Genomic DNA, 12,098 nt, shown 5'->3' on the forward strand with positions numbered 1-12,098 from the left:
TTTTCCTGTTGTATTGTAAAACACATTGTTACATCTAAAGCCATGAAGATCTCCCTTATGTTTTGTTCTAAAGGGTTTTTAAAATTGTAGCACTTTCATTCAGGATGTAGTATCATTTGAGTTAAATTCTATGTAGGCAAGAGATAGGGTCCAAGCTCATTGTTTACAGTAAGTATGTCAGATAGACTAGCTCTATGTTTACATTTATATATATATATATATATATGAGTGTGTATATATACATATATACATATATCAGATGAACCAGAAGACCTACATTTTAAGTGGGATTGTAGTGATGTCTTTAATTATCAGCAATATCTTTTTTTTCTTTCTTTTTCTAAAATTTTATTTAGGGTCCACAAATTTCATGTTTTCATATTCAGATTTAGTAATACAGTGATTCTTCCTACTCTACCCTTCCTCCTACCCATACTCTGACTCTTCTTCCTATTCCATCTCCTGTTCCCACCCTTAATTTACAAAGATCTATTTTCAGTTTACTTTACACTCATAATATTAATGCTTCTCTAAGTAAAGAATTCTGCAAAGAGAAGAAAAATACAATTCCTCAACAGTAGAAACAAGGGGTATAATTGATCATCAAATATCAAAATCTTATTTTCACTTCAATACATTACATTTTAGGTACTCTGTTAGTTATAACAGATCAGGGAAAACATGTTATCTGCCTTTTTGGGACGGCTTATTTCGCTAATCATAATGGTTTCCAGTTGCATCCATTTTGTTGCAAAACACCAAATTTCATTTTTTAACTGCTGAGTAGTATTGCATAGTGTATATACTATAATGACTTTGTCAGTCATCAGTTGGTGGATATTTGGGTTGATTCTATGTATTACCTATTGTGAATTGAGCTTCAGGAAACGTGGAGGTACAGATAACTTTCATCTGCTGATTTTGTTGTGTTTGGATACATTCCTAGGAGTGGGATTGCTGGATCATATGGTAGATCTGTTTTCAGATTTCTGAGGTTATCTGTGCTGTCTTCCATGATGGCCTCACCAGTTTACAGTCCTAACAACAATGGATTAGGGTTCCTTTCCCCTCCAATACTTGCCAGCAGTTATTGTTTGTTGATTTCTATATGAGAGTCATTCTAAGGGGGTGAGGTGAAACCACATTTTGGTTTTGATTTGTCTAGTGATCTTGAGCAGTTTTTTTTTTTTTCACATGAGTCAGTGGTTTCCTTCTCCCTCTTATTACTCCACGCTGGGCTCATGCCAAACCCTGTATCACCAGTGGCACAGGCCACTATAGTCTAATCTCACCTCACTGTCCAAAGAAGGCACTTTCATGTTTTTGGCTACTGGGGTCATGTGTTGTGTCCATGTTTGTGCTGCATGTCTGCAAATTACACACTGATGTATGGTGTTACTCTTCTTTCCGTAGAATTTCCACTGCAGTTTTCTCTCTAGCTCTCCCATAGGAATATACTTAATCCACTTTCATTTTTACTAGTTAGACCTAGCCTAGAACAGCGTGCCCTTCCCTGTTCAGCCACCTTATAATTTCCTCAGTAATCAGCAGTATTAGTCCTAGAGTAGATGGACCATGGTATAACAGATTCCTGGTAGAATACTCAAAATGGAAAAAATCACCAAGTATCATGTTCTGTTTTATTCAGAGCATCTAAATAAGATTCATTTTGACTGGAAGATGGAAAATGTGGGCCTTATTGAGGGTGGCATGATACCGAACAGTTAGCAGAAAAGCAATATTGTAGACTTTGCATACCAGCATGGCTAATTTGGAGTTACTGAGATTAGTAACTGTGAATGGTGACATGCTGGATCACCTCTGTGTTGTGAATTTTCTTAGGTTATTTTTCTGATACATATGATTTTGATTTTACAACTTTCTTACCATGATTTCTACTTTTGCTTTGAAATGTATTGAGCCTGACAAGATAGTCCAGGATAGAGTCAGTTGGAGATAGTGTTCTCCATGCACACTGAGTATAAATTCTTATGTATGTTCCCTATGCACAGATAAAGAACTCTACACCTACCAACTTCAATGTCCACATGCTTTTATTTTAGGAAATTGCTTTACAATCTTTACAATAACTTAGAGGTTATTGGACTTCAACAGAAATCCTGAGGAGTCTCAAATAGAAAAACATTATCAAATTTTGTGGGGATGTTGCTAAAATTCAGTACAGACAGAAATGTATGATTCCAGATTGTATATACTTTTATATAATTAAAAGATATACATTTCACTGAGACAAGACAAAATTATGTACATGAAGCATTCATCACTAGCTATAAAAACATCAGATTCAACACAGACTAGAGGATAAAGTGATAAATGTGAGAAGAAATTTTTAAAAAGGCTAAACAAAGCTAATGTTGATTGCAGTAAAAATCAAAATTGATAATCTCTAATAAGATTGGACAGAAAGAGAAAATAATTTCAAATCAAAGGATAACTTGTCTTGTGTACAGATCTATAGAAATACTTCAACATTGGGGCTGGCTTTGGGTAGCAGGTTAAGTCTCTGCCTGTGGTGCTGGTATCCCATATGGGTACTGATTTGATTCATGGCTGCTTTACTTCTTATCCAGCTTCCTTCTAATGGTCCGAGAAAGCAGTGGAAGGTGGCTCAAGTCCTTGGGCCCCTGCACCCATATGGGTGACCTGGAAGAAGCTCTGGCTGCTGGCTTCAGATTGGCCCACATCTGGCTATTGTGGCCATCTGTGCATGAACCAGTTCACTCTATGTCTCTCCCTGTCTCTGAAACTCTTCAACTCTGACTCTCAAATAAAGAAATAAATAAATGTTTAAAAAAGAAATACTATAACCTTACAAATATAATACGAATAATTTTTCAGTATATTTTAAAAACTAGATGAAGTTTACAATTTCACAGAAAAGTTAATAAACTGCAAAATTTTCCCAAAATGGAATGAAATAATCCAACTTTTTATAGAAAATATATTTAATAAATATAAATTTTGAAAGTATGAAATTTGGATCATAATGGTTCTTCCCCCCCATATCCAAACTCCCACCCTCAAACCATCCCATCTCCCACTCCCTCTCTCATCCCATTCTTTATTAAGATTAATTTTTAATCTAATTTAATTAATTTAATTATCTTTATAGTCAGAAGTTTATACTAAGTAAAGATTTCAACAGTTTGCATCCACACAGACACACAAAGTATAAAGTACTGTTTGAGTACTACTTTTACTGTTAGTTCACATAGTACAACACATTAAAGACAAAGATACTACTTGAGGAGTAAGTGCACAGTGGCTCCTATTGTTGATTTAACAATTGACACTCTTATTTATGATGTCAGTAATCACCCGAGGCTATTGTCATGAGCTGCCAAGGCTATGGAAGGCTCTTGAGTTCACAAACTCTGTCAGTATTTAGACAAAACCATAATCAAAGTGGAAGTTCTCTCCTCCCTTCAGAGAAAGGTACCTCCTTCTTTGATGGCCTGTTCTTTCCACTGTGATCTCACTCACAGAGATCTTTCATATAGGTGTTGTGTTTGTGTTTTTTTTTTTTTTTGCCAGAGGGTCTTGGCTTTCCATGCCTAAAATACTCTCATGGGCCCTTCAGCCATATCCAAATGTCTAAGGGGCTGATTCTGAGGCCAGAGTGCTGTTTAGGATATCTGCCATTCTATGAGTCTTCTATGTATCCCACTTCCCATGTTTGATCATTCTCTCATTTTTAATTCTATCAGTTAGTATTAGCAGACACTAGTCTTGCTTATGTGATCCCTTTGACTCTTGATCCTATCATTATGATCAATTGTGAACTGAAATTGATCACTTGGACTAGTGAGATGGCATTAGTACATGCCACCTTGATGAGATTCAATTGGAATCCCCTGGCAGTTTTCTAACTCTACCATTTAGGGCAAGTCCAATTGAGCATGTCTCAAATTGTACATCTCCCTCTCTTATTCCCACTCTTATATTTAACAGGAATCACTTTTCAGTTAAACACCTAAGAATAATTGTCACATCATTTTTCACATTTGCCACAGGCCTGTACCTATCTTTAAAAGAAAACAGACATTTTGTTTTCTGTGTGGAATTCACTTTCCTGCCTTTGTCGTACAAGTAGTAGTCACAGGGCAACTAAATCCAATTTTGATACATTTATAAAGGAAAACCACTGCAATCCTACTGCTGAGGCATGCCCAACACAGTCTTCTGTCAGAGGTGTCCTGCTCAGAATCACCACCCCTTCAGTGGCCTGCAGCGGTGCCAAGGAGCCCCCTGACTGAAATGGGACAAATCTTGCCAGCTGAGAGCAAAGTTCCTGCAGTTCTGACCTCTGCCTCAGCCAGGCTTGTTCCCACCTTTCTGCCTTTCCGTCGGGGTCAGTGCCGTCCGCAGCCGCCAGAGGGCGCCCAAGGTGCTGAGTTGAAACCTGGTCCCGCGACTGCGTGAAAGTGCCTGAAGGAGGCAACCCCAGGGGCTCTTTGTGTGGAGCCTCTCAAGTTGGCGCCTCCCTGCCATACTGGGAATTAGCAGACATCCGCACACCGGCCATCGCTAGTCCCTATTTGGTTCTTCAGCCCACGCCAGAAGTCTTGGGAGGCGCTGAAGTCTTCTCACGAGAGAAGAGTGTCAGGAAACGCGTGCAGAGCAGGTGGCTGTGGCAGCGGGAAGTGGCGCCGCCTGGCGTGACCTCCTCTGGTCTCAAGGCTGCATAGGGAGGACCTCTGTGGGTGCCGGGCTGGCCCAGCCGCGAGGAGGGCGCTGCGTTACTCTCACCGCTGCCTCTCAGCTCCTGAGACGTGTATCAGTCACTTAATAGTGTCCCATAAATTTTCAACACTTTTAATTTTTCTATTTTCTTCCTTTATTTTCTCACCAAAAAATTTAAAAATTATGTGTTCTACATCGGGTGTACTTTCTACTTCTTCATCAAGATTGTTTTTAAGGCGTTCCACTGTATTTTTTTTAACTTTTATTTAATAAATATAAATTTCCAAAGTACAGTTCATGGATTACATTGGCTCCCCCCCCCATAGCCCACCGTATTTGTTTTGACATATTGAATACTTCACTTCTAAGATTTCATTTGTTATTTCTCTTCAGAATTTCATTTTAATGGGAAACTTATTCATGTCATTTATAGATATAATTCATGAATCTTGCTCGTGGCTTCTGAGGAATCCTATGGATTATATTTTGAATTTGATTTCATGCATTTTTTCAGTCTCTTCATATTCCAGTTTCAATATTGTTTTTACTTTGGCTTGCACATGTTCTCTTCCTTATTGTTTACTGAATTTTTCATTTATTTTTAGGCATGTGTGGAAATACTAGTTGATATTTTTTCTCTGGTGGCTTTTAGCACAGAAGTGTGCTTCTTTGCTCCTGGAGCAGTTTGGACTAACAGGTACCTGCATGGGACACCAGCATCTTAGATGTTGCCTGTACCTGCTGTGCCATAATGCTCACCCAAAATCCAGTGTTTCTGTATGAATTAAAGAAAATCAGTTCACAGTTAAAAAGTTTACAATAGTTTTCATGGTGAATGTTAGCTCCTATGGATAATTCCAGCAAATACTAAAAGGGGTATCATGTTCATTAAAGTAAAATTCATAGGAAAAATAGTTATAATTAATTCCTTTGATGGGTGAGTGCTGTGGCATAGTGAGATAAGCCACTGTATGTGACATGAGAGTCCCATGTGGGTGCCACTCTAACTCTCAGTTGTTCCACTTTCAATCCAGCAGATGGAAGATCATTCCCTCACTCTCTATGTCTGCCTTTCAAATAAATAAATAAATCTTTTTTTAAGAAATGCATCCCTTTCATGAAAATAGCTTAACTTTGGTATCCATATCTGACCACATGATTACAAGACAAAATTGACAGACTGTTTTCTGTCCTGAATGAAATTCATATATGCTATTCTATCTCCAGGTATGTTCTATAAAAAGTGTATACCATGACCAAATTAGGTTTGTGTAGTCTAAATTAGTGAACTTACTTCCTAAATAAACAGAAACAACCACTTCAGTCATGGAAAAACAGGCATGTGTTTAGCAGATGGTTAAATCAAGTTAGCATTATTATTTCCTTACACATGTTTTAGAAAGATATTTACATTTACTTATGTGAGAGGCAGAGTTACAGACAGAAAGAGGAAGAAACAGAGACAACAGTCTTCCATCCACAATTCCACCCCCAAATGGTTGCAGTAGCTGCAGCAAAGAGGATTTGAAGTCAGAAGCTGGAGCTTCCCTGGGCTTCCCACACAAGCTCAGGGGCACAAGCACTTGGGTCATCCTCCACTGCCTTCCCAGGCTGTAAGCAGCGATCTAGAGTGGAAGAGGAGCAGCTGGAGCAAGAGTGGGTGCCCATATGGAAGCTGGTGCCACAGGAGGAGAACTAGCCCACTATGCCACAGTGCCAACTCCTTCAAAACACATGTATTAAGTTCTGATTAACACTCAGTAATTGTGCTGCGATATTTCAGTCAATGTGTAGAGTGTGTACAGAGGACATCAGAAACTATGGAAATGGATATTAACGATGAGTGTATCTGGGTGCAAATTATTTTGAAATCTAGGAGTAATTTTTCATAATACCTATTTTCCATGAATTTTCTGAGGACTCCTTATGTGCATGCAGTTCATCCTCTCCCTTCCAAGCATTTGCTCAATGCATCATGTACATTCAGACTGACTCTAGAGTTTCTACGCATTAGCAAGAACAGGTGGTACTCACTCTCTGATTTAAAAGTACTTCTCTTTTTCAACTGAATAGATAATATTTTTCTTCATTGTATTAGTAATCTAAATCATGTTTTCATGATATTATCTTTTCATTTTCATGGAAGTTGTTGAATTCTGGTATGCATTTTGTGCCTATACTGCATCACTATTTGCACTAGACAATATTCAAATGCTCAGTAGTGGCAGTGGCTAGGCAATGGAAAATGTGTTTTGCTTAAAATTATTAGACATGTCATTTACAGCAGTTTGAGTTGAGAAAAATTGTGACTAGAATAGTAGAATTCTCATATTCCCTCCCATCTCCCTCTTTGTTAGATTGTTCTCCATTAGCGACATCTCATACCGGTATGCTAAGTAGCACAAATGATTAATCAATATTGATTATCATTGTTGCCTACAGAACATAGTATACATTGTGTTCACCATGGGTTTTGACAAGGTTTCACAGCATGTAGTTGCCATGATTATGTCCTACATAGTAGTCCTGAAAATCGCTTGCATTGAAGAATGCAGATATCCTCAGGCACCATTCTGCCCTTGGTATTTATGGTGGTGGGAATAAAGTCACTTCTAGCTGTCATTTTTTGATTTACAGTAAAAAGGGAGAGTTCCTCAAGTAGTCTATAGTTTTCTTAAGAGCATACATCAAGGTTGTAGGAGCAAGAACAAATGTTAGCATGGGTAACAGCAGTATGGACACTTTTTGTGTTTTAGAACTGAAGGAGCAATGATTTGATATATTGATTGGGAACTTTGGAATTCAGGGTGATTACTGTTTCCACAGTAAGTAAAACCCACACATACTTTTTTTAAAATTTTTTGACAGGCAGAGTGGACAGTGAGAGAGAGAGACAGAGAGAAAGGTCTTCCTTTTGCCATTGGTTCACCCTCCAATGGCTGCCGCGGCCAGTGCGCTGCAGCCGGCGGACCCCACTGATCCGATGGCAGGAGCCAGGTGCTTATCTTGGTCTCCCATGGGGTGCAGGGTCCAAGTACTTGGGCCATCCTCCACTGCACTCCCTGGCCACAGCAGAGAGCTGCCTGGAAGAGGGGCAACCGGGACAGAATCCGGCTCCCCAACCGGGACTAGAACCCGGTGTGCCAGCGCCGCAAGGCGGAGGATTAGCTTAGTGAGCCACGGTGCCGCCCGCTTTTTAAAATTTTTATTTAATGAATGCATTTTACATAGATACAACTTTAGGAATATGGTAGTTCTTTCCCCCATACTCCCCTTCCAGCTCCCATCCCATCTCCCTCTCCCTCTCCCTTCTTTATTATGGTTCATTTTTAGTATGACTTTATATACAGAAGACTAACTCCATGCTAATAATAGACTTCAACAATTTGCACCTATGCAGACACACAACATATAGAGTACAGTTTGGGGAGAAAGTTTGTAGTTGGTTCTCATATTGCAATTCAATAGGAACAGGGGTCCTACATGGGGAGCAAGTTCACAGTGACTACTGTTGATCCTTAAACAATTAACACTCTTTTTTATGATGTCAGTGATCATGAGGCTCTTGTCATGGGCTGCCAAGGCTATGGAAGCCTTTTGTGAACATAGACTCCACTGGTCTTTGGATATGGCCATAAGCACAGTGGATGTTCATTCCTCCCTTCAGAGAAGAATGTCTCCTTCTTTGATGACACTTTCTTTCCTCTGAGGTCTCACAGAGATCCTCCATGCAGGATATTTTTTGTCGTAAAGTCTTGGCTTTTCATACCTCAAATGCTCTCACAGGCCTTTGAGCCTGACCAGGAAGCCTTAAAGGTTAATTCTGATGTCAGAGTGTTATTCACTGCGAATGTCATCCTAGGACTCTGCTGATACACACGTACTCGTATCTCTGTAAACAGGATTGGTTTGGGGTCTGTGTACATTAAGGCTGTGTATGCTGCCATGAACCCTGGGTGTGGAGGATGCTGCCTTCCTCTTTGGGCCTTTGAAGTGTGTGATACTGGAGTTTTCTTGTCTGAATCCTGACTGAGATGGGCCATCACAGACCTTCACCTGATGCCTCCCATAGTGCTTCTGTGGTACATAATTGGAAAAAGTTTTCATGGAGAGTTTATTGACAGTGCCTTTGGACCACATGTAACTAGTAAGAGTTCCTCACTTGGGTCTTTGTATTCATGAACTTGTAGGTAATTATTCCCCTGAAGGTGAAGAGGATGTTTTCCAAACATATTTTCCTTGATTTTCAGCTGGACAGCAGACCTCAGCTGCAGAGCCTCAGGGCAGAAAAGGTTCCAGAAACCCCATGGATGGATGGACAGCTGGTTGAAAGAAGTCAGGTGGATCCGTATTAAAGTAGCTTTGATTCAGTCACACATGCATATGATGAGAGCATACACCACATAGGCATACACACCCAGACATATGCTTCATGTATACTCCTGCCTAGCACTGCATGTTCCACTGCCATTGTGTCCTAGGGCTTTTCACAAAGTTGAAAGATGTTTGCTTTGATTTTTCTGTTGCTCTTTCTGCAGGTATTTTTCCTTGAGACTTATCATGATGATCCCAACTGCTTTCTCAAGATGGAATGCAGTTTTTACAAGGATGGGGATACTGTGATTGCTGCATTTTCCCCCATTTACACATATCTCACTGATACATTCATGAATGTTTTCAAAAAGAATCTCATATGTGAAGGGTAAGTTCTCTGTTTTAATCGTTTTCCCTTGATTTACATATTAGCTTTTTATATGGTCTGCAGATGGTTGGAAAAGTGTGTTCTGTGTCCCTGCCTTGTCCACATTTTGTCCCTCCTAGAAACTGCTGATAATTAATTTGGGGAATGATGAAGACATTTTCTTCCTTTTCTGGCACCTGAATGGTTCTGGAAAAGGTTGTCTCATCAGATTTGGAGAGGAGAGTCTCGTTGTTGCTCTTCCTGTCCCCCCTGTCCATGTTCATCAGCTCAGGGACCTATTGTGCTCATCAGAAGACTTTCATAACCAGTGCGCTGAAATGAATGAGAAACCTGGGTTACCATGAGCTCTTCCACATGTGCTCACAAACTTTTCTGCTATGTACTAGATTTGGGGCCATGAGAATGCTTTATTTCTCCTACAGTCCTGAAGAAGAAAGAATACATAAGAAAGTAAATTTTTTACCAGTTAATAGTAACTGGGCAACACCTCTGCAAAAATATAATATTAAATATATTTTAATAGGGAATGTGACCTATGTGAATTCTAATGGTTCCAAAATACAAAATTCAGGTTGAGTCCCTGTATCTTTCTTTTTCTGGACAAAAACAGACATTTCAGAAGGGGGATTATTTTTTTTCTATCCCTCCTTAGTAGGTTTTTCTTTTTAGCTAAATATAAGTGTTACACACATACACATACACACATCTGAAAATTTCATGCCTACAGAATATTGTATCTGGTAGAATGGTGTAATTGTTTGAACATCTTTTTTGGAAGGTGCTAATTTTATAATTGTTTTCTACTGTAATGTTACAGTAGGTAGGATGGAGTAAGCAGGTTGACCCTGTGTAGATCTTTGATAGAAGGTAGCTATTAGGACATAGATGGTGTGGTATCATTAAAGACAATGGATTTGAGAAGCATAGTTGGTGCCACCAAGGTGATGCCACTGATTAAGTATCTTAGGCATGTGTCCAATGATCTCTCCAGAAATAATCTAATGGGTACTAGCTCAATATAATGATATTATTCTCTTCATATTGATTTTTTATAAATTCCCTAAATTGATATGTGCACATGGCATCCCATTTATGAAATACTTATTTGGTAGTAGTAGTAGCATTCCTCATAGTTATGCATGCACTACATCACTTAAGTGTACCCTGAAATGATGGAGACCAGGATATAGTGAGTTTCCAGTAGCAGGAAAGCTTCTATGAATAGAGCCCAGGTTCCTCCCACATGAATGGCATGCAAACTGGAGCTCATAGTCAAGTCAACAACTGTGTTGATGACATTTGAAAAAGCAATAAGATTGAACTAAAAATACATTTAGACACTATAACCACCACCGTTAGATTCACCAACTTGAGAATATTGCAATAAATACTGATAAACTGTTGTTAAATATAAGGAAGACATTCTAAAACAGCACACAAAGGAACTCTCACAAGTACCCAGTGTGCCAAAAGGCTTATAGACCCTTTGTTTCCAGAGAGGAGCTGGAGGAAGAAATAAAGAGAATGAGGAATTGAGGGCAGAGTAGAAAAATGAGGGGAGGAACTGGGCAATATGAAGTACAAAACTGAATATTATTTGATCCTTTAGCAAGGATTTTCAATTTTTCTCATTCAACATGAAAACTATGCATCAGATATTTGGATAACAAATATTTATAGTAATAATATGTATATAACTATATATAGCAACTGTATATGGTTTTAGACAACTATTTATACATAATATATATACATACATACATACTTATAAGGCAAAATGAATGAACTAAAAAATGAAAATCTGTCACTTCTCTAGCACACAGTGACCAATAACAAGCAGTCAACATGACCTAGTCTACTCTTCAATACTCAACACACAGGGCCTCTGAAAAACTGAAAGGGGATCTTCATCTTGGTTCTTGCTGAAATGTCACACCTCAGACATAGATGCATCGTGTTCTTTGCATGGGAGACTATGTTCAATTCCATAGGAAAAACTGAGTGAAAAAGGCTAGTTGGAAGTAAATACTGATACCAATGGTAATGATTTATTTTAACATATGCTTAGTGTTCTAAACAAATGGATGACTGTCTTAATTGTAAAGTGCTATGTCTCGGGGCCAGCACTGTGGCATAGTGGGTTAATGGCTTGGCCTGAAACACTGGCATCCCATATGGGTGCCAGTTCTAGCCAGGGCTGCTCCTCTTCAGATCCAGCTCTCTGCTATGGCCTGGGAAAGCAGTAGAAGATGGCCCAAGTGCTTGGTCCCTTATATCAGTGTGGGAGACCCAGAAGAATCTCCTGACTCCTGGCTCCTGGCTTCAGATCAGCTCAGCTCCAGCCATTGTGGTCATCTGGGGAGTGAACCGGCTGATGGAAGACCTCACTGTCTGTCTCTACTTCTTTGTGGCTCTTTCAAATAAATAAAGAAATCTTTTTTCAAGAAAGTGTTACGGGTCTTGCCGTCTAGTGTTTCAAGTCCACTCAGTGAGTATTTCAGGCTTTTCTAAAGTGTTCTTCGCTTATCACTGTTCTTGCAAGCTCTGAATGTGATTTTATTTTTCTGGCTTGTGATGGTTGTTGATGGGTAAATTTGAAGGTGAAGAGACTTTTCTGGATAATTCCAGGCTTCCATCCACCATTCTAGTGCTCTGACATCATCCCCCTTTCTGATCACAGGTTACTCTCTTT

The 12,098-nt window shown here is 39.2% G+C and overlaps 1 pseudogene; it reads left to right on the forward strand.

Annotated features, from left to right (window-relative positions):
* Positions 1-12,098, forward strand: part of LOC103344978 (vomeronasal type-2 receptor 116-like) — a 46,416-nt pseudogene that overhangs the window by 19,445 nt on the left and 14,873 nt on the right.

This window comes from Oryctolagus cuniculus, chromosome 16, assembly GCF_051225735.1.
Source record: "Oryctolagus cuniculus isolate XC-2025 breed Fujian yellow rabbit chromosome 16, ASM5122573v1, whole genome shotgun sequence".
Classification (NCBI taxonomy): Eukaryota; Metazoa; Chordata; class Mammalia; order Lagomorpha; family Leporidae; genus Oryctolagus; species Oryctolagus cuniculus.